Here is a 27,049-nt window from a genome sequence, read left to right as displayed (position 1 = left end):
ATCTTGCCCTTAAAACCCCTTCCTTGAAAGCCTTCAGGGAGTTCATGTCGTTTGAGCATGAAGTTGCCCATTCTCCTTGCTTGGGACCCTGCAATAAATTCTACACTTTCCTTCATCACAACTGGATGTCAATAGATCGGCTTTGCTGAGCATCAGGTAAGCAGATCCAAGTTCAATTCAGTAAAAAAGGTAGTTGCTAATTATTCAACCCACCGTTGTTCCCTGCCCTAGCTGAATGATTTCTCAGAAGCCATTTCCAACCTCTCTTAGAATTCAGCTCCAAACATTAAAAGAATAACTTCCAGCCTAATTTTTGCAACATGCTGGACAAGTATCTCAAGAATTATCTGCTAAAAATAAATCAATCTGAATTCACTTTATTTTAAAACAGAAATGGTATATATCACTTTAAAGAGTGGAAGAATGTATCAGAAAATGAAACATTTTAAAAAAACACATCACCCAGTTGCCCTCTTGCTGATGACAGAGCATTCTCACATTTTTAAGGCATTGTTAAATCTTGGTAAATTCTACTTTTCTTTATCCTTAAGCATTATACTTAGTATCATACTTAGTTACCTTAAGACTTGAAGGTAACCTAGAGATCAGCTCTTCCAAACCCTCAGTTTTATCCATGAGGATACTGAAGCCAGAAGTTTACAACTGCCTAAGACCCATAGATGTTTCACAGGGCCAAAAATGGTACAGCAAACTTCTTCCTTTTCCTGTACTCTCTCTATTTCAAATAAAAGAGGAAGCATTCTCTTAGTAACCTTAACTCTTTTACTTATCCCCAAATTATATCACCCCCATCCATCCATCAATCCATCCATCCATCCATTCATCCATCCACCTATTTATCCATCAAATGTTTATTTGGCATTGACTATGTAAAGATACTAAGTTAGGCCCTTTGGATATAAAGATTAAGTAGAATACAGTCTCTGCTCTCCAGACCTTGGACAAGAGGGAGAAGAGTAGTCCCGGAGTTCCAGGTAAGCTAAGCATGACCCACTATCAGTCCCTTTGGTAGAAGCAGGAACTTTCACTTCTGCTAGAAAACAAGGGTGGAAGGGAAATGGATCAAGGTTAGTTAGATTACAAGTGTTGACTTCAACTTTTCTACAAGGTGTTCCCAAACCAAGCAAGTGAGAAATGTTGTCATGCAATTTTAACTGTATTTTCTGCATGGCTTATGACTTGATTTATAAACAAATTATTTTTGCTGACATCCTTTCACTTTCTTAGAGATATTCTTACTTCTTATATGTACCTACCTATATGGCCTTCAACAGTCTACCCCTTCATCCTGGGGCTCCCAATTCTCAACTTAAAGTTGAAAAAGAAGCATAAACACTTGAGAATTTTCTTACTTGTTTTAGACACTATTTGAACATGATTAGTGTTAACTTGTGTGTCTAATTTATGATGTACTTCACAAGGATACTCTCTATTGCAACGGTAAACTTTTTAAAAATTAAAACATCTTTAGTTCTCATTACAAAAACGGGACAGGTTCATTGTAGAAAAAGCAGTCAGAAGCCCTTTTCTCCTGATTTCAAACCCTGTATATTGAAAATCCATTTGTGCTGCCAGAAGACTCTTCCAGAACAGAGGTGCTAAGGACATGTGATTTTTTTTTGAATTTTATTTATTTTTTTATACAGCAGGTTCTTATTAGTTATCTATTTTATACATATTAGTGTATATATGTCAATCCCAATCTCCCAATTCATCCCACCACCACCACCCCACTGCCCCACCACTTTCCCCCCTTGGCGTAAGGACATGTGATTTTCTATTTACTCTCATGTCAAGGGAATCTACAGAAAGAACTTAAAGGTCTTGATGGGAAAAGTCTGAGTAACTCACAGCTTGACTGCAGCTCTCTGCCTTGTGCTCAGGGAGCTGAGAGAAAGCCAAGCTTACAGCTGAATTTTTTCAAGTGGCTTGATTTTAAATTAAATGTAGTTGTGAGGACATCTGACTCCCAGCCTGAGCTATAGATTTCTGTAGCACTTTTATGAAGGTGGGGACTGGGTTTTTCTTGTTCAGAGCTGCAGTCTCTCATAGCTAGCGTGATGCGAGACACACGGTGAAGATGGGCACATTCTACTCTCGCTGACTGAGAGTTGAATTAAACTAGGATATTATGGCCCAATACAAAAATCTCTGCAAAGCATAGCAGGTCATTGTGCCTTATAATGGGTCCTTTTATTTATTTTTTTTAAAGGTGCATCTGGGGTGAGGGGTCTTCCAAGCGTAACCAAGCAGATTCCAACACAAAAGATAACAAGGAGAATGTCTCCTTCAATAGCCATAATAGCTAATGCCTATCATACTTTACTATGTACCAGGCACTGTTCTAAACATTTTACAAATGTTAGCCAATGGAATTCTCACAGCAGACCCGATGTTAGAGATGAGGAAAGAGAGACCCACAATGCTTAAGCCATGTTGCTTACGATCACATCACTGGTGTGTTCTGAAGGTCACATCATACAGAGCTAAGTCCAGAGTCTGTCCTTAATCACCTTAATTACCACATAGACTACCTCTTTAAAGGGTACTTGGTGCTAAGTTCTTCCCAGTAAACTGAACTCTGTAAGTTGTTTTCAGAAACTGTTCTAGGATCTACCTTCTCCACTGACTGGGGTCTACAAAGCTGCTTGAGAACAATTTGGCTCTAAGATTCAGTGGCGTTGAGTTGCTGAGGCTCATAAACTCGGCCTCATGAGTAGAAGCTCCTGGGGCTTTTTCATACATGGTCACGTTCACAGCCCTGTAGACTGGCTAACCATGAGTCAACCCTACAGATCTCTATGACATCTCGTTTGAGGCTTGTGCTTGACTTCTCTTGCTGGAAAAAACTGCATTCAAGAGGATCCAATGTTTGGATGATTTAATAATTAGGGATGTGTCAACTGAAAGAAAAATATACAACCTAAAATTTAAGAATTATGTTTTTGGTTTCTTTTTGGCTGCAGCTTGCAGAATCTTAGTTCTTCAACCAAGGATTGAACCCAGGCCCCGGCAGTGAAAGCATAGCGTCCTAACCACTGGACCGCCACAGAATGCCTGAGAATTATGGTTTATTGGGTTGGCCAAAAAGTTCATTTGGGTTTTTCCGTAAGTTGTTATGGAAAAACCCGAACGAAATTTTTGGACAGCCCAATATTGGGCAGACTTTCTGAGGACTTCAAGCCCAGGACACAGCCTCTCAGACAGCTCGGAGGGACTTATCTGAAGAGGTAAGGGAGGAGCCAGGATATGTAGGAGTTTTTGCAACAAAGACCAGGTAGTTGGAACATCAAAAGATTACTGTTAATTAAAGAAAACCAGACATCTCAAGTGCGTGAATTTAGCGCTTATCTATGTATGGGGAGATGCATGAGTCTGGGCTCATTGAAATCATTCCTTTGATATGCACCTTTGCTATCTAGGGTCAGTACCCCATTCTTTCCCATCCTGAGTTCCCTCATGCTCACCATCGGGGGCAGCATAGTGGCTGCTGGCTTGATGGCCACAGCATCCTTTGTTTGCTGATATGGCAAGCAACATTTTTCATCCACAGATGCTTATTGGAGGGAGGTTTTCTAAGAAGCTTCTAAAGTCCCTCCACAGCCTTTCTGCTCCCTGCCAGAGGGTACAGTAATGGTGCAGCCAAGAGCCCAAATCTGTTGCATCAATCAGGGTCCCCACAGGAACAGATGGCACCATCAAATTAGGATACTCCAGGAAGGGCTTATTTGTAAAGTGACTGTGGTACAAAGGTGAAGGTGGGATGTGGGGAAGCACAGGGATAGTGCAGGAACCTGATAGAGCAGCAGCAGTGGAGCTGGGCCCTGCCCTAGACCCAGGGAACAAGGAGAGGGAGTGGCTACAGCATCTAGAAGGCTCTAGGCGGTTGTTTGCTTTGAGAGGAGCACAGGCCTTTAATTAAGGGATGTGGCCAGCCTGAGGTGAGCTTACAGGAAGAGAATCAGGGGAGTAGATACTCCATCTTCACTCTCTTCCCTCCTTCAGATCTCTCGCCAGGAATCCTCCTTGGCTGGACCCAAAAGGAAGCAAGGGGGATGGAGAGTCCTTTGATAAAGTCCATACAAGGCAGGTTTCTAGGGCAGAGAACAGGGAATGGAGAAGAGGGAGGGTGGATCTGGAGAGGGAAACAGCAAACATCTGATACGGGGCTCAACTAGATGCTTACTAGACTGAAGCTGAGGCAGAGCCCACCCCAGTGATAGAAGGTGAGGAAGAGACGCAGCACAGGAGATAGGCATGGCAGGACAAACGACCCAGGAACAGACAGCTGTGACAAAATGGCCTTGTTCTCTCTTTGCCATAATAACAAGCTGAGAGTCATAAAATAGCCATGGCATCTCGGCCTGTGGCTAGGGGTCAGAGGGTCATTTTGTTCTGGTCTCTGTTTATTACTCTAAATGATATGTAGGAAACATCTGGAAACAGAACAAAGTCATCTCCATTGGGACCCAGGGATAACCAGACAGATCTGACAGTTATCGTCACAGAGGCAAAGCTGTGGTATAACCTGTATCCTTTATCCCGACAGAAGTGCTCGCTGAAAAGCTGTAGATGAACAGCAAGTACTTTTATAAACTCATATTTTCTTTTCTTTTTAAAAACGTTTCGGTAGCTTTTATTAGACTAAACTTTCCACAGACGACAATTATAAACTCTGAAAACTAAAAGAAAATTTTTCATTTAATTTTTTCCGGCTTTGTTGAGATATAATTGACATATAACATTGTGTAAGTTTAAGATATACAACGTGTTGATTTGATACATTTATATATTGCAAAATGATTAGCACTTTAGCATTAGCTAACACCTTCATCACATCACATACCTGCCATTTCTTTTCTATGGTGAGGACATTTAAAATCTACACTCTCAGCAACTTTCAAGTATATACTACAGTATTATTAACTAGAATCACCACGCTGTACATTAGATCCCCAGAACTTACTCATCTTAAAACTGAAAGTCTGTACTCTTTGACCAACCTGTATTTTTATAAATTTCTGTATACAAACTCTATGGAAATTTGAGACCAAGACCATAGTTTTATTTGAATCACATCTCTAGAATCTGACTATAATGCAACAAAGCAATGAGAGCAGGATCCAGCAAACAATACCCTAAGGGCCACATCCAGCTTGTGTCTGTTTTTATAAATAAAGTTTTATTGGGACACTGCCATGGTCATTCATTAACGCCTTGTCAGTTTCTGTGCTCAACAGCAGAGCTGAGTGGTTGTGACAGAGACTGTATGGTCCACAAATCTTAAAATATTGATTTACTATTTGGCCCTTGACAATAACATTTGCGAGCCCCGAGTTAGAGTCAGTTTTAAGAGTAGAATGTGATGTATGGTAACATCACCAGCGGGTTTGGGGTGACTGCCTGTTAATATTTACCACTGGACTCAAACTGGGAAAAGGCAGCAAATACATCTGTTTTTTGTATCCAATTCTTAGCTGCATCCTGTTCATAGCACAGGACTTAGGACAGAATGGGGTCCAACAAATGTGTGCAGAGTATATACGCATTTAGGGAGGAAGTTAGACACAACACCATCATTCTGCACAGAAACTTCCCCTTAAAGAGACAGGGAACATTTACTTACTGTGGAATTTTATAGTATTCATCCATAACTGGCTTTGTTTGGGATTTTTTTCTTTATCTGTCTCCCTTGCTTCATTTGAAAAGTCTGATTTGAACTGTGTGAGGAAGAGGAGGAAAGGGGCACTTGGCAATTGTGTACAGTGTGAACTCATTTCTCATCCAGTCTCTGTTCTCCAGGCATGTTTCCTGTATATGAAGAAGACTGACCCCAGAGCTGACCAAAAGTCTCTCAACGGTTGTAACCTTCAGGCTGTACTGTGCCCCTGAGCTATTTGCTGGGTCTTTCTCGGATCTTGCTGTAAAAACGGTGAGACCTCACTGCAAGTCAATTGATCTAGCTTCCAAGTGTGTGGGTTGGGAAAGAAGGTCAACAGCTTCATTTCAGAGGAAACACTGTCTTCTAAGGCATTCATTCATTCACTCTTTCATGTGTGTGTGTAAGAGAGGAGAGAGGCAAAAATATTTGTTTACAACAATAAAACAAACAGTATGTCAAATGGTGATAAGTTCTATGGAGAAGAATAAAACAAGGAAAGGTGATAGAGAGTGCTAGGCTGCGGATGGGGAAATGTCAAGTAGACTATCTTTTGATGTGTTTGAAATAGCTATCGATAATCTGAAATTCGATATACCCTTTGCCTCATGTGGTGGGTAAATTCCTTTCTTAACATTCAACCTTATAAGAAGAAGCATCATCATTGCACTACGAAAAGTAGTTGGCTATCTGATCCTCACTTCAGGGAGGAAAGGGGAAAAAGTCATTTATTGAAGACTCAGCTTTGCTAGGGTTTGAAATTGTTAGCGCTGTTACAGTGGCAATTTATCCCAGCCATGAACTTCTTTATGTGCACCTTTGATATAACACACTGGGCCAAGTGAAAGTAATACCTTGGTTCACCCAGAAAATCAGGAAACAGAACACAGAAGTTGACTGATGCTGGCTATTTGGAGATAGACCAGCCACACTGACGCAGACATTTTCTTATCAGGTCCAGAAACCCATGTGAGCCAGGAAACTATCCTTTCACACTCCCTTCACTCTATTAGGCTTCTTCCAGTGCCAGACAGAAGGACCCAGTACTTCAGAAATTCCGATCAGAGTGCTCAGATGGCCACAATGAAAATACTCCTGTGTGCTTGCCAAGGCCCACCCAGCAGGGCTAAGTTCTGCAAGGAAGCAGGACCCGGGTACAGGCTGTGAGTTCGACGCAGACTCTGAAGACACTGAAAATCGTGAGAAATGATCTTCTTGAAAACTTACTGGATTTTGCCAATTAGATTGGATTGTTCACAAAACCACTTTGAGGAGCATTGTGCAGAGGCAGGGACATACCATAAACCTCTAACCACCATCTGGCCAGCCCTGGGCTATGAGAGGAGCTCTCGGTGTCAGCTGAAACAAAACCCAAACTTCCATCTCTCAGAGGGTGGAAAGATGCTCTACGACCTACTCTCCCATCCAGGAACCCCAGGTGATGTGCTGAATGAGGGTGGAGGTGGGATTGGAGAAGGGCTGCAGAAGCCTCCACGGTGTTCCTGGGGGCACTTTTCAGCAGGATGGAGAAGAACTGGTTCTTACAGTCTATAGGGGGCTGGTTGAAGATTTGGTTCCTAAGTCCCTTCCCTGCAACTGCATGGGCCTCTTGCCCACCTCCTCTGTCAGCCTTGGAGTCGACATGTCTCCACAGTGGGAGGGCAGGAGCACGGGTTTCCCAGGCCTGGGACGCAGTCCAGAAGTTAACACCAGTAAGGTCAGGATTTCCTGCAGCCTCTGCCATCAAGTTTCCTCAGGTCAGCTGGTCCCACAGAGCGGCCTCCGGAGCCCTCCAAGTAACATCATGGGCCCTGCTGTTCTCCTACAAGTTGCTGCCCTTTCCCACACTCTAGGCAGGAAAGAATCTTTTTATACCTAGTTTTGCGCCAGTCCTCATTTCTCCTCGTCTTCACTCCAAATTTGAATACAAGTTACCTAAAACTGTTCTCAAGATTTTTAAAGATGGAGATCAACAAAATCACCCCTTCAGTCGACCCATTAAACAGTTGGGGTGTGACCTGGTGCCTGTGTTGACCGTTTGGGCTACATTTGCCCTGCTTGGGAGCAGTAATAACTGCAGTCCTCTTCTTGTACTTGTGCCAAGACATACTGTATTTAAGAAGAGTGGAAAATTCCCCATGGCATTTTCTTTCTGATGTTTTAAATATTTGCTTATTTTTCCCACAGGAAACTTTATACTTGGTGTGCATTCCTAAATCGATTGTTTTTTATTTGTGTTCCTCCCTGCGTTTCCCTCTTTAGCAAATCGTTGGGCAGCTCAACATGGACGTTTCTGCCAATGTGACACGTCACAGCAGCACGAGACACTTTCCTTTGTGCTGCGTGCTTTGATCCATGGCGGCCAGTTTTCTTATATGCTCAGTAAACCTCAGCCATTGCCTTGTTCAGGACCCCCTCTTCACGTGTAAGAAGCGTCTCCGAAAGCCAATCAGACCCCATTATTTTTTCATTTCTCCTAGGCTCAAACGCATGGTTTGCTCCTGAGAACAGCTCCAAGAGCTCCCTGTGGGGCTGGCCATGGGATGCAAGCCCCATCAAACTCTCCAAGTCAGTAACAGTTTGCTTCCTGGTTGTATATAAAGCACCCCAGCAAAAGGAAATAGAGATTCGATAAAGATAAACTAGAAGTGGCTGATGGTCACGGAGAAAAATTTCCAGTTAGAACACTCTGGGGGTTGGATCATTTTACAGGATTTATTCTTTATTTTGAGGGGATGAAATGCCCAGTCAAAAAATATAACCAACTCGGGACTTCCCTGGTGGTCCAGTGGTTAAGACTCCACATACCCAATGCAGGAGGCACGGGTTCAATCCCTGACTGGGGAACTAAGATCCCAATATATATATAATCAACTAATTTATACCTGGCCTGTCAGCCATCAGAATATGCCAGGGAAACATATGCTGAAATTCTTGGCTTCACCTTGTCGTTAGGGGCAGCCCTGTGAGGCAGAAAATGGTGCAAAATGTCTGCAGGACCGATAACCAGTACAGAGGGTGGTGTCAGGGAAGCCCTCTGTTTTGAGGAGCCTAAGCCTGGGGGGGAGGGGTGGGGGAGGGAGGTGGAGCGACATCCTCCAATCTTGGAGACTTTGTCACCAGACTTGGCTGCAGATCCGGGAGCTTGCTGGGCCAGGTGGTGATGTCGTGGTCAGCATCTCTTTCCTTCCCAGGCTTGTCTGTTTCTATGTAAGGTCAGAGTGGGACTCCAGGTTAGAAGGTGGGAGATTTCAGTGCTTCGGAAGCACTTTTCATGGCCAGATCTAAACTGAGAGTCAGCTGAATTCTGTGAGTACCTTTGGAGAATCTGCTCTACATAAGCCACCGTGCTAACCACGGCTGTGTCACTACGCGGCTCCTGCGGAAGCCACTCACAACCTAGTCTCTAAGAACAGCCACCCCAGGCTCGTGCTGTCCAAAGCCTCAACAGCCACGCGTGGTGCACGCTGGACGCTGCAGCTGTGTCAGAGCCTCAGGCGGACTCTCCCCGCCTTCAGAGAGCGGGGAGAGTCTGGGGGATGAAAAGATTGCTACAGAAGCAGCTGTGACACCAGGCAAAGCAAGCTCAGTGGCAAAATGGGAGTAACCAAAAATGAATTCAGAGTGAACTCAAGATATAAGGTGTGGGCAAAGGAAGAGGGACAGAGGGAAGAAGAGGAGGCTGGATTATCTTGTGGGAGCCTCCCATGCCTGGTCTTAAATTGATAGGTCGTCAAGGATTGTGTTTTAGGAGATAACACTGAGAAAAACTGGCCAGGAGACTGGAAGCCAAGTAGAAACACACTTCATACTGTCAGGGTAAAAGATAAGGGGGCCTGAACTTGTATGATAACAGTCAAAAGGAGAAAAGGCACTGAATTGGGAGATGTTTTGAGGCTTATGAAAATTCATTTTGACTCACCGTGAAGTTAAAAGTGAGAAAATTAGTAAGAAACAAAATACTGATGAACCCCAACTTTACTAACAAGAAACAACATAGTTCAAGTTTTATATTGAAACTGCCTTTTTTGTAGGTAAAAAAAATGGTCAACAATCAGTAATTTCATGAAATTCAAATTTACTTTATAATAGGTCCCCCTAAATATCCCACTGTAGGAAAAGTATAACCCCAGACAAAATAACGTTAAAAGGAATAAAAATTAACTGTGAATACAAGAGAGCAGGAAGTCATTTATTTAGCAGTGGGACAGGTGAGGGCAGGTTTTAAAGAGAAGACCCAGTTCTTAAGTGGATTGCCTGGTAGAGAATTTCCCCGTGGCTTTCAGCCTAGGGCAAAATTCCAGAGAAAAGTGGTTTAGGTCAGTGAAAGCCCAATACTTGTTTTGGAATTAAAGAAGGGCATTGTAACTTACTTCAATGTACAATCTCCTATACATCTCCCTTTGGGGCTTTTCTTAACAGGAGATTTGTTCCAGAGTTACTGGCAAAGATTAAAAATACCTGCAATGAAATCTTCCCTGAGTCCATTTCCTGCCTGTGCTCCCTTCACCATAATACGTACTGAAGACAGAGTTTAGGAACAAACAGAAAACTTAACACTGTTAAGCAAAACGTTAAGCAAACCTTCCATTACATGAGGATGTCGTTAGGTCACCTAGTAAATGTTAATGCCTACCCAAGAGTGAACCTTGTGAATCCCAGGCAGAATGATGCACCTTGTAGAACCTGTAATTTTCACCTCTAAATTCTGAGCCACATCAATGGGCTTCCAAGCCTTTGTTCCCACTGATTCCTTTTCCTCCCCAATTCTTTGCTATTCAAGGAATGCTAACTCGTCCTTCAAGCCTTGACCCACCCTAGCCTCACCCACTCCCTAGGACCTTAAAACATTCAGTTCATGCTTTTATTTCCATTGTATTCAGTTTGGTTGTCTCCCAATCTTAGTTTGGTTTTCACTCCTAGATTCAGTCAAGAAATGTAAGCCCCAAAATACATGCTTTTTGTATTGACCAGTAAAACAAAGGAAAATAAATTTCAAGATTGTATGCTGATAATATGCTGCATTTGTATCAATGAGATAAAGCAAAAAAAAAAAAAAGCCATTGTGAAAGCATTTGCAAATAATTTTATTTGTATATAAAATATACATCAGTTATGTATAAAAGAAATATGTTTATAGAGACATAGAAATATTTGAAGGGATACCCGTCAGTTTCCACTAGGAACTGAAATTGAGGATGATGGAAAGATTAGAGACTTTCACAATATTATGTGATCAATGCTTCACTCCTTGATTTTATTTTAAAAAGAATTCTTTTATTAAAAAACAAAGAGGGCTTCCCTGGTGGCGCAGTGGTTGGGAGTCTGCCTGCTAATGCAGGGGACACGGGTTCGAGCCCTGGTCTGGGAGGATCCCACATGCCGCGGAGCAACTGGGCCCGTGAGCCACAACTACTGAGCCTGCGTGTCTGGAGCCTGTGCTCCGCAACAAGAGAGGCCGCGATAGTGAGAGGCCCGCGCACCGCGATGAAGAGTGGCCCCCACTTGCCGCAACTAGAGAAAGCCCTCGCACAGAAACGAAGACCCAACACAGCCAAAAATAAACATAATAAATAAATAATAAATAAAAATTTAAAAAAAACAAAGAGACATAGTTCTCCCACATTGGATCTCAGAAAACTGTGGTTCATTCAAGACCAGCACCAAGGGGCTTCCCTGGTGGCGCAGTGGTTAAGAATCCGCCTGCCAGTGCAGCGGACACGGGTTCGAGCCCTGGTCCGGGAAGATCCCACATGCTGCAGAGCAACTAAGCCCGTGCACCACAACTACTGAACCTGTGCTCTAGAGCTCGTGTGCCACAGCTACTGAGCCCGTGAGCCACAACTACTGAAGCCCACGTGCCTAGAGCCCGTGCTCCGCAACAAGAGAAGCCACCGCAATGAGAAGACTGCTCGCCGCAACCAGAGGAAGCTGGTGCACAGCAACAAAGACCCAACGCAGCCAAAAAAAAAGTGCTAAAAAAAAAAAAAAGACCAGCACCAAAGGGGGTATGTCCCAGGAGCCCACAACACCCAGTCCCCAAATGGAGACGTCTTCAAGCATGTTCCTTAGTGCTTCCTGTAGAAAGTGTTTGTCATACTACAGGGTGAGCTCTCCAGGGCCAAACATAGACAAGTTAACTAGCTCAGGAGGCTACAAGCCACAGCCTCAGGTAGCCATAATTTGGAATAAGTGAGGCAGATTTTAAGTCTTGTAGTAACAGAAAGGGATTGCTGCCCAAGAAAACCATAGGACCGGCAAAGATTTTAAATGCAATATTGGACATCATTGTACTAAGAATTAAGAGGCCATTTCCCAGAATACGATGTTTCTCACATAAACCCTTAGATCTGAGCTTACTGCCATCTCCTTGCCTCTCTTGCTTCTTCCAACACCTCCTTTTCCATTTTCTAACTACCAGTCTTCAACCATCAAATTCTTGTTCCATTATTACATTAAATTTCCTATCCCTTCAAAGTAAAGCTTTAGATTTACCTTTAAATATCCAAAAGTGTCAACAATCGTATTAAGGAGACCCTGCTTAACAAAGACCTTGTACCTAGAGTCTCTTTCTGTAGCAACCAACAAGTAATCAGGTGAATCAGCATCTGACTCTTCAGCAGGGCCCCTGCCCAGACCAATCAGAGCCCATTCAAAGTTGGGAGAGGTGTGAAGTGAAGGGAAGGTCCTTCTAAAACAACAACAACAGAACAACGAACATTAATCAGAGTCTTTCTATGGACCAGGTACTGGACAAAGACATCTTCCCTGTAATATCTTGCTTATCTTCACAACAACTCTATGAAGTTATGATAGAAAAACATTGTCCTGAACTTGGTCTGTCTGATGTAATTTATAGCCTCGTTCTGGAAAGAAATTAGGATTTTACTGATCAAATGTTTAAGCCGTTTCTGATGAGCTTTAATGAAATTATGATTTCCTCAGGGGAATCATCACCCACACCACAGATGACTAATCAGTCAAGAGTCTAGTGACTGTTCTTCATGACTTATGTTTCTTTTAATAATCAAGCGGACAAGGATAATCTATTTATTGTCTTTTTCTGTAGAATGTCTTTACCAAAAGTGAATCCTCTTTGGCCTATAAGAGGATTTTTTTTTTCCTCCTTATTCAAGATTTTCATACAATTTTGACACATAACCAAATTGCCTGCATTTTTTAACTAAGGAAATACTATTTCCCTATTTAACACCTAGTAAGAGTTCATAGAGCCAGAGCATGAAGGTGATCAGTCTGAAACACAGGCTTTTTACTCCTCACCAAGCAAGTTGGCGTCTCACCTCCTGCTCTCATACCACAAAGTTTGTGACTGTCAATCCCCCTAGTGCCCGGAAGCCCTGCTCTCAGAGTCTCATCAGTCAGGGTGTCAAGCGTGCCCTCCAAAAATCCAAAGTCTAATTTTTCAATTTTGATGCTGGTGATAACATTTCCAGAAGCTGGAAGAGGCAAGGAAAGATCTGCCCCCGGAGACTTCAGAGGAAACCCTACCAACACCTTGATTTTGGACTTCTGTCCCACAGAACTGTCGGAGAATAAATTTCTATTGTTGGAAGCCACCTAGTTTGTGGTGATTTGTTGTGGCAGCCCAAGGAAACTAATAGAGCTCCCATACTTAAGTTTGAAATTCCACCATGATCTGTTAGATGAAAAGTGCAAATCATACAGAATATAAGCTGCCAAACGTACAGAATGGGCCCTCCAGCCAGCACCTTCCAGGATGCTCCTTATAAGAAAGGCTTAGAACTGTGACTATTGAATTGATCCTCTGCTCTTCCAGCACTGATCTGATTTGTAACCACCAGGGATCTGACTTATAAATGGAAGCTCTTCTCTAGACCTTCTGCATCATAATCTCTCTTCTTGCTTTTTTACACTGAAATAGAGTGTGTGAGGTAATGTCTGTGTTGCCCCCTTTAAGGGGTTTGCATGAAGCTGTCTCAGACAAAGACTGAAACAGGACAGTACGTTATGCCTTGGATCTGAGAAGAAAATATCCAGCGGGTACACAGGAAAGGTTTACTCCTTTTAGGCACTGAAACTTTGCCTTCTGTAGTGAAAGGGAGAACTGGGGTGGAATATAGAACTGGGCTTTGCAGTAGAACTTTCTGCATTGATAATGTGCGCCATCCAGTATGGGAGCCGTGAGCCTACTGTAGTTATGGGGCACTTGAGATGTGGCTAGTGTGACCCATGAAATGAACTTCACATTTAATTAATTTAAATTTAATTAATTAGACAGCATAGACCTAGAGTCTGAACAATGTGGTAAGGAGAGACAGGAAGGGGGGAAAACCTAAGAGAGGACTCACAATGAAACAAAACAAAAAATCTATTTAAATCAAACCAAGTAAAAATTAATAGAGAACAACAGTTCAGGTAGACTAAATAATAAAATTAACACATAGTTCTCTCCCTACACTTTCTATGGTCACATATACCCAATATAAAGCAACTGGCCAACTGAGCTCCACGAATAATAATTTTTTAAAGACTGTCTAAAATCGTTAACCAAATTAGCCAAAGTAGTTATCTTGTAAACACAATGGCCACAGTCTTACTGAATTAAAAAAGAAAATTAGATAGAAATATTTTTCTTATATGCAAAATAGTAAACAATTTAATGAGGAGAGGGTATAAGATAAAAATTCAGTAGGAGAAAGAAGTTAAAAGCTCCAGGAACTCCCAAAAGGGTCATTAGCTTTCTAATAGCAACAGGAAAAAAAGGACAAGAAAGAATAAAGTAGAGGAAAGAAGAAGGGAGAGGCTGGAAAGGAGAGAAGGAGGAAAGAAGCAAAACATACAAACCTTAATCCATACATTCAAATCTGTTGGCACTTGGCAGAAGCATTTGTGAGGTCCCTAAAAGTTGAAGCATTGTTATTACTTTTGAAAAGAAAATCCCCAGATAGATGGCATGAGGAAATGTCACATATGGGGATAGATGAACAAAAAGATGCCAGTTCCTACAGACCAGATAGAACCCGGAAATCACTATAGCCTGACACACTCTATAACTGGATTTAAGATCCAGCTGAGAAACCCACAACAGCATCCAGGAAATTTTTAATGTTTCCTGAGCTCACCATCAAAACCAGGAGTTCCACTTCTTATGATAATTTGGACAAAAAACACGTTGAATCCAGGCAAATCTGTTCAATCAACATTGCTAAAAACAATACTGTGACATCCATTTGTTGGAGGAAGTTTGTCTATTACTTGTGTCTAAAGCAGAGAGTAAATGGGATCAGTGTGATCTCTCAGTTGTGGGGATGGTGAAAAATCCCTCATATTTTGGAAAATGAAAATCAAAAGATTGATGTAATCTTATTACAAATTTAGTCCTTCTTATGGATTGAGTAATAATTTAAGACTCTATCAAATTTCACTGCATTTTTTAAAAGCTTGGCATCCATGACATGGGCGATCAACTAATCAAGGCTGCACACTTGGCAGGTTTTATTTTCAGAGCTCTGCTAATTCAGAAAATTTATCCTGTGTCACTAAGTGTCTGGAGTTGGGAGTGGTGTGGATACTTATTAAATGATTGCTGAATAAAATAATAAACCCCACTTATTTAGAGACAGGTCTTGCAGGTATTATAAACACATGTCAATCAGAAAGCATAACCTGTTGACAGATTCATCGGTAATCTCCCCAGAACCTTCCTTTGGTGCTGCTGGCTTCCCTAGCAATGGCTGTTATTGTGAAGAGGGGGCTTCACTCTGCCTTAGCCCCATCCATTGCCCATTCTGGTGGGTTTCTGAAATTTCCCACAGCAGCAGCTATCATGTCCCCTTTGTTGTATTATCTTCTTATTGGTCTTGTAGATTTGAAGAAACTATGATGGATTAGACATCCAGTTTGACTAGTTTCCATTTAAAACAACTAAATACAGTGGATAAAATGAAAATAAAGAAACAAATAAAAATTGACTACATTCACAAGCTGGCAAAATGTAAAGAATTCTGATTAAAAACTAAGTAAAGACAGGCAGCCAAGAACAAAAGCAGAGACAGGTTTTGCATTGAGCATATTTGCCATGAACTTGAGCCTTGGTGTTCAAGGTCTTGCAGGGTTTGGAAAAGAGGCGGCAAGGACCGGGACCCTTCTAAGTGTGACTTAAAGGAAAACTCCTCCATAAACTCTGGACATCAAAGGCTATCCTCTAAAGGCATACCCTAGAAGTAAGCTTACTCTCTGCCCCTCTCCCCAGGGGCAGTGAAGACAAATACTGGCTGGAGCCTTGTCACTGAGTAGAAGGGGAAAGTCTCCCTAAAATTAGCGGCCACATGCCAGTCTTCACACGGTTTCCAACCCCAATTCATACAACCTATGTTGCCCAAAAACCACCGTCAAAAATGTAGTTTAAAGTGATCCCAGAATGTAGTTGTACCAGTTGCCTGGCAGAACCAAATATAGTTCTTTTCTCGAAGAACTACCTTCATCCCAGAGACAGAAGGTAAAATTTGGCCAAAAAAGGAATACTGAATTAGAAAATAGAGCTGAATAAATTACACAGAATGAAGCATAGAGAGATAAGGAGATGGGAAATAGGCAAGAGTTTTTAAGAATCATGGATGGTAGGATGAAAAAAATTAACACAGGTCCAATGTGAGTACCAGAAGGAAAAAGAATCAGAAACAATATTTGACAAGAGAAGAGTTGAGAAGGTTTGAGAACATCCATCTAGAGATTCAAAAAGATCGACATAAAGCAGGATAAATATAAAGAAATCCATTCCTAGCCACAGCAACATGAAAACTGAATAACCATGAGAAGATGCTAAAAACTTCCTTAGAGAGAAGACTTAGCCTTCCAAGGAGTGAGGCTTCATTTGACAGCTCACTTCTCAACAGCAACAATGGAAACCTGGAAACAACAGGTAACGTACTGAGAGAAAATAAAGGTCAAATTCGAACAGCACACCTCAGCAACAACAGCGCTCAAGAGTGAGGGCAAAATCTGAGAGTTTGCCACATTTAGATACCCAGTAAGGGAAATTCTAGAGGATATTTTCGGGCAGAACAAAGTGATCCCAGATGGAAAGTCTGAGGTATAAGGATTAAAGAACAAAGGACATGGCAAACATGGGTAAACCAGAGCTAATACTGACTGAGTAAAACATAATTAAAATATCTCGTGAAGTTAGAAAAACATGGTAGAACTAAAATACGGGGCAATAACATATAAGTTGGAAGTAAATAATAGTCTAAATTTCTTCTTTTTGGGGAGAAGTATAAAAATACTGATTTACTTTAGACTACAGTGTATGTAACTTCTAAAATAGAAGAGGAATAAGACAGAATGAGAAAAAAAAAATCAGCCTAAAAGAAAGTGAGAAAAGGAAGCAATGAAACAGAATAGGGACAAGCACACACACACACACACACACACACACACACACACACACACACACGCACAAAACAAACTGGCAAAAATAAACCTAATTTATAAACCCAGTAGTTATAACAAATGTAAATGGACCTAATTATTTAGTTACGAAGCAAAAGATGATCAGGTTGGGTTTACAAAATGTAGTTGTATGCTTTTTACAGAGGTACACTGAAATACTTAAATGATTCAGATTGAATACAAACAGATGGGAAAAGATACATCAGATAAACATTAACTGAAAGAAAGCTAGTGTCATATTAATATCAGCCAAACTAGACCCAATTTAGGCAATGATTAGCATGTTGACAATGTGTGCTTCCTTTTTCTCACAGTGAAAGGTCAGTAGAAAGCTTCACATCCTCAACATGTTGTACTAAATATTTTTTTCTTCATTCTTTGACAACTCCAGGCAGCATTTCTTCTTCAAAAAATGTTAACATCTCTCACTCAGAAATTGCCTTAAATTTTTGTTTTGGGGACTTCCCAGGTGGTGCAGTGGATAAGACTCCGTGCTCCTGATGCAGGGGGCCCGGGTTCGATCCCTGGTGAGGGAACTAGATCCCACATGCATGCTGCAACTACATGCCACAACTAAGGAGCCCAGAAGATGCAACTAAGGAGCCCAACTGCCGCAATTAAGACGTGGTGCAACTAAATAAATAAATAAATAAAAATTTTAAAAATAAACAAATTTGTGTTTTTCTTTTCTCTTTTAAAATTTTTATCATTTACACCGGACAAAAGTCTTCTATGCTGAAAACAAGTCCTTCTGCCCTCCTCCTTACACCTCTGTCATCACTTGGTCTTGTGGCATCTCAGTATCATCTCTTTATTTTATTTCCATGCATGATTTATTTTATAAATCCATGCCTTTTTTAGTTTCTACAACTTTCATTTAGGTTCCATGGGTTTCTCCCTAAATCAAATCCCCATTGTTTAGATGCATGGAGTTCACCTGTGGTCGAGCATTCCTCATTAGGGTGCCATGCATTGTCAGGTGAAATCGATTAACTTTTGAGTCGCTCCAAATAGTTTCATGGTATTTTAAGTAACAACCCCGGCTTCAGTCAAGGCTTTAATTTTTTTAGTACACACCATTCACCTGAAATCCTGGTTACTTGCAGCTAGCGGAGCTTCACCTTGCATTTCACATTAAGTCCATCTCATTTTTTCTGTTGCAGCTTGGACTAACCTATCTGAGCTTCTTACTCCATTTAGTTTACTCTGATTCCTCAGAAGTCAAGCATATTCAATTGTTTGATGAGATAACATGTTCCTCTATCTCATTTTTATACCCTATATGTCTTGCGGTTGATGATCCCATTCTAAGCTGTTCCCAACAGTGTATTATGCACATGGCTGACTGCCCTATTTCTTCTGTCATTATTCCCATCCAAGCTTATTAAGTACTCAGTGACTATAACAGCATGGTGTTTATGAATCAGAGAATCTTGGTTTTCAGTCACCATCCGTTGCCTGGCTCTGAGTCAAGGGTCAGGAAATAATGAGATCAACCATGCAAACAATTGAACCTATGAGGGAGCCCATCTCTTTCTCCTGGTGTCCCTAAACTCCGTACAAAGAGCGTGAGTTTTCTCATCAAAGACTTTGGATCAATGTTTGGATTCTGTTATAGACCAGCTAAGTGAGCTAGGGAAAATCATTTAACTTCTCTGAGCCTCAGTTTTTCTCTTTTATAATATGGAGATTGTTATTATCATATCAACTGTTGTACAGATTAAATGTGACAGTGCATGGAAAGCTTTTTGCAAACTGTAATCTGATTAATTAAATGCAATCTGATTAATTAAGTAAACCCAATTCTCCTTAAAATTGAAAATATCCCCAAATTAAGACCCATCATTTAGGCTTTCTAGGGGGCCAATCCTGACTCTGAATTTGATGATTAGTGATTCGATTTGGACTCTGGCAGCCCCCCGGTTTCTGGATCCAGTAGGAGAAACCGATGCAAACTATTTAAACTTCTGTCTTCTGTTTGAACTACTATTCAACCTTCTGTCTAGTTCTTTGAGATATTTTAGTAGAAGCTTTTAAATTTAAAATTATATATGTATTCTTTATTCATAAATCAAATAAGGTGCACTATAAGAAATGCACTGGAAATAAGGGCATTTTAAGTTGCTTTTTCCTATTGATTTTGTGCAAATCATTTAACCTCTATGGACGCCAGTATTTATTGTTCTAATCTCAAGTTTCCACACTCTCTTAGGAGGATATTATGTTCAATCTTTTTTTAAATTACTTTTTATTGGAGTATGGTTGCTTTACAATGTTGTGTTAGCACTTAGGAGGATATTATGAAGGTTATGTTAAGCCCAACATATAGTGGGCATTTACCCCTTATTACCATCATTTTACATCAGGGATTGTCTTAGTCATCTCAGGCCACCATAAAAAATACCATCGACTGGATGGCATAAACAACGGAAATTTATTTTCTCACAGTTTTGGAGGCTTGGGAGTCTGAGATCAAGGTGCCAATTGATTCAGTTCCTGGTGAGAGCTCTCTCCTGGGGTTGCAGGTGCCTGACTTCTCGCTATGTCTTCACATGGCCTTTCGTTAGTTCATGTGCTCTTCTGAGGCTACTAATTCCATCATGAGGGACCATCTTCATGACCTACCCTAACCCTAATTGCCTCCCAAAGGCCCATCTCCATACACCATCACATTGGGGGTTAGGGCTTCAACATACGAATTTGGGAGGGGATACATTCAGTCCCTAATGGATACAACTACTTTTGTTACTGTCACATTTATCATGTAATGTATATATGTTCTTTCTTTGTCTGTGATTATTGGACTGAGATCAACCTAGTTATGCTGAAAACCCTGCCCCTTCTATTGAGAAGAATCCATTTTCAGTATAAAGGTAGGTCTGGGGAGTTTTGGTAACACATACACTAAGCAGAATGTAATTTCAATAATTGACACTTAGAAATATGAGCTAATCGTGATGACCAATCAGCTGAATCTAGGACCCTTTCAGGTGAGTTCTGTGCCTCTGGAGTCTTTAAAAGACTTGGTCGGGACTTCCCTGGTGGCGCAGTGCTTAAGAATACGCCTGCCAATGCCGGGGACAAGGGTTTGAACCCTGGTCCGGGAAGCTCCCACATGCTGTGGGGCAACTAAGCCCATGTGCCACAACTACTGAGCCTGCACTCTAGAACCCACGAGCCACAACTACTGAGCCCACGTGCCACAACTACTGAAGCTCACGTGCCTAGAGCCCGTGCTCTGCAACAAGAGAGGCCGTCACAACGAGAAGCCCACATACTGCAACAAAGAGTAGCCCCCTCTACAAGGAAGAGCAGGCCCTGCTCGCCGCAACTAGAGAAAGCCCGCAAGTAGCAGCGAAGACCAAATGCAGCCAAAAAAAAAAAAAAAAAAAAGACTTGGTCAATTAGCTTTCTATACCTCTAGCCTAAGGCCTATTCAGATAAGTGAATCTTTGCACATTTGCTTAGTTCAGATGTTCTAAAATGCCTGGAAATATTTGAGGATAAGTCAGGCTGATCCACCAAAAAGTATATAAATATCAGCTCCTAGAGGGGGCAGCCCACTGCATCTCTGATTGCTTGTCATGGCAGACACCTGAAACAGAATAAATACAAGCATGCAGCAGGAGCAGAGCCCCCATCAGGCCAAATCAAGGGGAAAAAAAGTAAAACAAAAAACTGAAGCCAGGGTTCCATAAAGTCATGCTCTCAAATTGGTCACAGAGAGTAGGAAGGATCCTTGCTCTCTCACAAGATCAGAAGAGCAACTCCAATGATCTCCAGGTATGACATAAAATATTTTCTAAAAAGGCATAAATGGCCTGATTAACTTCTGCTCTTTTGGCTGGAATATTTCTCTTTATTTTTTCTTTTAACTTTTTGGTTCAATGTTTCTAGCCCCCTGATATTTATATACTCTGCAATATTTCCTCAATGTTTCAATCCATAAGTAGCTCGAGGCACTTGAAAAGATCACAACCAAGCAATGGGCCAAGATTGATGTGTTTCCATAACAGTATCAGGCTGGAGTTCTCAGTGGGAGAGTTCAAATGAGCAGGCATTGTGAGAAGCAGAACCTCTTCTCGCGTTTTGGAGAATTTTTGTTGTGAGCTCGTCTGTGGCGAGACCCTATGTGTGCAAATTTCATGAGGCCTTAATTAATGGCTCATTTCTCTAGAGAGAACTTGTGTTTACTTCTTCCATGTGCTTGATAGTGCTCTTCCCAGTTTGACCAATTTAAAGTTTGGTCATGAATGTACAAGTAATTAATATTGTTATGTGTTTATGAGTAATTTCTAATAAATTGCTTTATAATCAAAGAATATGGCCAATAAAAATCTTTTGGAATTTCTTAAGGTTTTCTTTGTAGTCAAGTAAATGATTTATTTCCACAACTGTCTGGTGGATATAGTGAAGAGTAGGGCACAGAATTATCTACAGACCTATTTTTAGATCAGGTTTGTTGATTGCATTATCTGAGACATCTATACCCTTCACCTAATTTTTGAAAAAGTATACTACAGTCTCTGCTATGACTTTGGATTTTATAATGTCACTTTGTAATTCTAGTTCTTGTTTTACCTTGTATGTTTTACTGCTATGCCATTTAGAGACATAAAAATTTATTAATATTATCTCTTCCTTGTAGGTTATACCTTTTATTACTCTCCCATATCATGCCTCAGATTCTTATTTATCCGGTATTATATTAATATAGCTGCCTTTTCTTTTCTTTTGTTTTCTATTTTGCTGAAATATCTTTGTATGTCCCATTATTTTCCACCTTTCTTTACTATTTTACTTTAGTTGAATTTATTTTAAACAGCCTACAGGTAGAAGTTATAAGTATTCTGAAGTTGCTTGTTTTTTACTAAAATAAAGTACTCCTTCACTTTCACTGCGATATTTATTTTGTTTTATTTTTACGTTTTACCTTCTGTTTATAATCAATTTTTGTTGTTGCTTCCTCTCGATATTGTTTTTAATTTGCTGCATTGAAAAAGTTTAAAATTTTTATTTCCACCTTAACCCTGAAAATTAATTAGGAGGTTTTTCTCTCTCTCTGTCAGCTACTTGTTAGCTCCCTAATTTTTTTTTTTTTAACATCTTTATTGGAGTATAATTGCTTTACAATGGTGTGTTAGTTTCTGCTTTATAACAAAGTGAATCAGTTTTACATATACATGTGTTCCCATATCTCTTCCCTCTTGCATTTCCCTCCCTCCCGCCCTCCCCACCCCACACCTCTAGGTGGTCACAAAGCACAGAGCTGATCTCCCTGTGCTATGTGGTTGCTTCTCACTAGCTATCTACTTTACGTTTGGTAGTGTATATATGTCCATGCCACTCTCTCTCTTTGTCACATCTTACCCTTCCCCCTCCCCAAATCCTCAACTCCATTCTCTAGTAGGTCTGTGTCTTTATTCCCGTCTTGCCACTAGGTTCTTCATGACCTTTTTTTTTTTTTCTTAGATTCCATATATATGTGTTAGCATACTGTATTTGTTTTTCTCTTTCTGACTTACTTCACTCTGTATGACAGACTCTAACTCCATCCACCTCACTACAAATAACTCCATTTCGTTTCTCTTTATGGCTGAGTAATATTCCATTGTATATATGTGCCACATCTTTATCCATTCTTCCGATGGTGGACACTTAAGTTGTTTCCATGTCCTGGCTATTGTAAATAGAGCTGCTATGAACATTTTGGTACATGACTCTTTCTGAATTATGGTTTTCTCAGGGTATATGCCCAGTAGTGGGATTGCTGGGTCATATGGTAGTTCTAATTTTAGTTTTTTAAGGAACCTCCATACTGTTCTCCAAAGTGGCTGTATCAATTTACATTCCCACCAACAGTGCAAGAGTGTTCCCTTTTCTCCACACCCTCTCCAGCATTTATTGTTTCTAGATTTTTTGATGATGACCATTCTGACCGGTGTGCGATGATATCTCATTGTAGTTTTGATTTGCATTTCTCTAATGATTAATGATGTTGAGCATTCTTTCATGTGTTTGTTGGCAATCTGTATATCTTCTTTGGAGAAATGTCTATTTAGGTCTTCTGCCCATTTTTGCATTGGGTTGTTTGTTTTTTTGTTATTGAGCTGCATGAGCTGCTTGTAAATCTTGGAGATTAATCCTTTGTCAGTTGCTTCATTTGCAAATATTTTCTCCCATTCTGAGGGTTGTCTTTTCATCTTGTTTATGCTTTCCTTTGCTGTGCAAAAGCTTTTAAGTTTCATTAGGTCCCATTTGTTTATTTTTGTTTTTATTTCCATTTCTCTAGGAGCTGAGTCAAAAAGATCTTGCTGTGATGTATGTCATAGAGTGTTCTGCCTATGTTTTCCTCTAAGAGTTTGATAGTGTCTGGCCTTACATTTAGGTCTTTAATCCATTTTGAGTTTATTTTTGTGTATGGTGTTAGGGAGTGTTCTAATTTCATACTTTCACATGTAACTGTCCAGTTTTCCCAGCACCACTTATTGAAGAGGCTGTCTCTTCTCCACTGTATATACTTGCCTCCTTTATCAAAGATAAGGTGACCATATGTGCATGGGTTTATCTCTGGGCTTTCTATCCTGTTCCATGGATCTATGTTTCTGTTTTTCTGCCAGTACCAAACTGTCTTGATTACTGTAGCTTTGTAGTATAGTCTGAAGTCAGGGAGCCTGATTCCTCCAGCTCCATTTTTCTTTCTCAAGATTGCTTTGGCTATTCGGGATCTTTTGTGTTTCCATACAAATTGTGAAATTTTTTGTTCTAGTTCTGCGAAAAATGCCAGTGGTAGTTTGATAGGGATTGCATTGAATCTGTAGATTGCTTTGGGTAGTAGAGTCATTTTCACAATGTTGATTCTTCCAGTCCAAGAACATGGTACATCTCTCCATCTGTTTGTGGCATCTTTAATTTCTTTCATCAGTGTCTTATAATTTTCTGCATACAGGCCTTTTGTCTCCTTAGGTAGGTTTATTCCTAGGTATTTTATTCTTTTTGTTGCAGTGGTAAATGGGAGTGTTTTCTTAATTTCACTTTCAGATTTTTCATCATTAGTGTATAGGAATGCAAGAGACTTCTGTGCATTAATTTTGTATCCTGCTACTTTACCAAATTCATTGATTAGCTCTAGTAGTTTTCTGGTAGCATCTTTAGGATTCTCTATGTATAGTATCATGTCATCTGCAAATAGTGACAGCTTTACTTCTTCTTTTCCGATTTGGATTCCTTTTATTTCTTTGTCTTCTCTGATTGCTGTGGCTAACACTTCCAAAACTATGTTGAATAATAGTGGTGAGAGTGGGCAACCTTGTCTTGTTCCTGATCTTAGAGGAAATGGTTTCAGTTTTTCACCATTGAGGACAATGTTGGCTGTGGGTTTGTCATATATGGCCTTTATTATGTTGAGGAAAGTTCCCTCTATGCCTACTTTCTGCAGGGCTTTTATCATAAATGGGTGTTGAATTTTGTCGAAAGCTTTCTCTGCATCTATTGAGATGATCATATGGTTTTTCTCCTTCAGTTTGTTAATATGGTGTATCACGTTGATTGATTCGCATATATGGAAGAATCCTTGCATTCCTGGAATAAACCCCACTTGATCATGGTGTATGATCCTTTTAATGTGCTGTTGGATTCTGTTTGCTAGTATTTTGTTGAGGATTTTTGCATCTATGTTCATCAGTGATATTGGCCTGTAGTTTTCTTTCTTTGTGACATCTTTGTCTGGTTTTGGAATCAGGGTGATGGTGGCCTCGTAGAATGAGTTGGGGAGTGTTCCTCCCTCTGCAATATTTTGGAAGAGTGTGAGAAGGATAGGTGTTAGCTCTTCTCTAAATGTTTGATAGAATTCACCTGTGAAGCCATCTGGTCCTGGGCTTTTGTTTGTTGGAAGGTTTTTTAATCACAGTTTCAATTTCAGTGCTTGTGATTGGTCTGTTCATATTTTCTATTTCTTCCTGGTTCAGTCTTGGCAGTTTGTGAATTTCTAAGAATCTGTCCATTTCTTCCAGGTTGTCCATTTTATTGGCATAGAGTTGCTTGTAGTAATCTCTCATGATCATTTGTATTTCTGCAGTGTCAGTTGTTACTTCTCCTTTTTCATGTCTAATTCTATTGATTTGAGTCTTCTCCCTTTTTTTCTTGATGAGTCTGGCTAATGGTTTATCAATTTTGTTTATCTTCTCAAAGAACCAGCTTTTAGTTTTATTGATCTTTGCTATTGTTTCCTTCATTTCTTTTTCATTTATTTCTGATCTGATCTTTATGATTTCTTTCCTTCTGCTAACGTTGGGGTTTTTTGTTCTTCTTTCTCTAATTGCTTTAGGTGCAAGGTTAGGTTGTTTATTCAAGATGTTTCCTGTTTCTTGAGGTAGGCTTGTATTGCTATAAACTTCCCTCTTAGAACTGCTTTTGCTGCATCCCATAGGTTTTGGGTCGTCGTGTCCCATTGTCATTTGTTTCTAGGTATTTTTTGATTTCCCCTTTGATTTCTTCAGTGATCACTTCGTTATTAAGTAGTGTATTGTTTAGCCTCCATGTGTTTGTATTTTTTACAGATCTTTTCCTGTAATTGATATCTAGTCTCATAGCATTGTGGTCGGAAAAGATACTTGATACAATTTCAATTTTTTAAAATTTACCAAGGCTTGATTTGTGACACAAGATATGATTATCCATGGAGAATGTTCCATGAGCACTTCAGAAAAATGTGTATTCTGTTGTTTTTGGGTGGAATGTCCTATAAATATCAATTAAGTCCATCTTGTTTAATGTATAGTTTTAAGCTTGTGTTTCCTTATTTATTTTCATTTTGGATGATCTGTCCATTGGTGAAAGTGGGGTGTTAAAGTCCCCTACTATGATTGTGTTACTGTCGATTTCCCCTTTTATGGCTGTTAGTATTTGCCTTATGTATTGAGGTGCTCCTCTGTTGGGTGCATAAATATTTACAACTGTTATACTTTCTTCTTGGATTGATCCCTTGATCATTATATAGTGTCCTTCTTTGTCTCTTGCAATAGTCTTTATTTTAAAGTCTATTTTGTCTGATATGAGAATTGCTACTACAGCTTTCTTTTGATTTCCATTTGCATGGAATATTTTTTCTATCCCCTCACTTTCAGTCTGTATGTGTCTCTAGGTCTGAAGTGGGTCTCTTGTAGACAGCATATATATGGGTCTTGTTTTTGTATCCATTCAGCCAGTCTGTGTCTTTTGGTGGGAGCATTTAATCCATTTACATTTAAGGTAATTATCGATATGTATGTTCCTATTCCCATTTTCTTAAATGTTTTGGGTTTGTTATTGTAGGTGTTTTCCTTCTCTTGTGTTTCTTGCCTAGAAAAGTTCCTTTAGCCTTTGTTGTAAAGCTGGTTTGGTGGTGCTGAACTCTCTCAGCTTTTGCTTGTCTGTAAAGGTTTTAATTTCTCCATCAAATCTGAATGAGATCCTTGCTGGGTAGAGTAATCTTGGTTGTAGGTTTTTCTCCTTCATCACTTTAAGTATATCCTGCCACTCCCTTCTGACTTGCAGAGTTTCTGCTGAAAGATCAGCTGTTAACCTTATGGGGATTCCCTTGTGTGTTATTTGTTGTTTTTCCCTTGCTGCTTTTAATATGTTTTCTTTACATTTAATTTTTGACAGTTTGATTAATATGTGTCTTGGCATGTTTCTCCTTGGATTTATCCTGTATGGGACTCTCTGTGCTTCCAGGACTTGATTAACTATTTCCTTTCCCATATTAGGGAAGTTTTCAACTATAATCTCTTCAAATATTTTCTCAGTCCCTTTCTTTTTCTCTTCTTCTTCTGGGACCCCTATAATTCGAATGTTGGTGCGTTTAATATTGTCCCAGAGGTCTCTGAGACTGTCCTCAGTTCTTTTCATTCTTTTTTCTTTATTCTGCTCTGCAGTAGTTATTTCCACTATTTTATC

The 27,049-nt window shown here is 40.2% G+C and overlaps 1 long non-coding RNA gene across 1 annotated transcript in view; it reads left to right on the top strand.

Moving 5' to 3' along the window:
* The window catches only part of LOC309647405, a 138,888-nt gene that overhangs the window by 15,517 nt on the left and 96,322 nt on the right, over positions 1-27,049 (top strand). The gene's annotated exons all lie outside the window — the stretch shown is intronic.

The sequence above is a fragment of the Balaenoptera physalus genome (assembly GCF_965194825.1).
Source record: "Balaenoptera physalus genome assembly, chromosome: 18".
In the NCBI taxonomy this organism is placed as follows: domain Eukaryota; kingdom Metazoa; phylum Chordata; class Mammalia; order Artiodactyla; family Balaenopteridae; genus Balaenoptera; species Balaenoptera physalus.
This window is presented reverse-complemented; position numbering and strand designations above follow the sequence as displayed.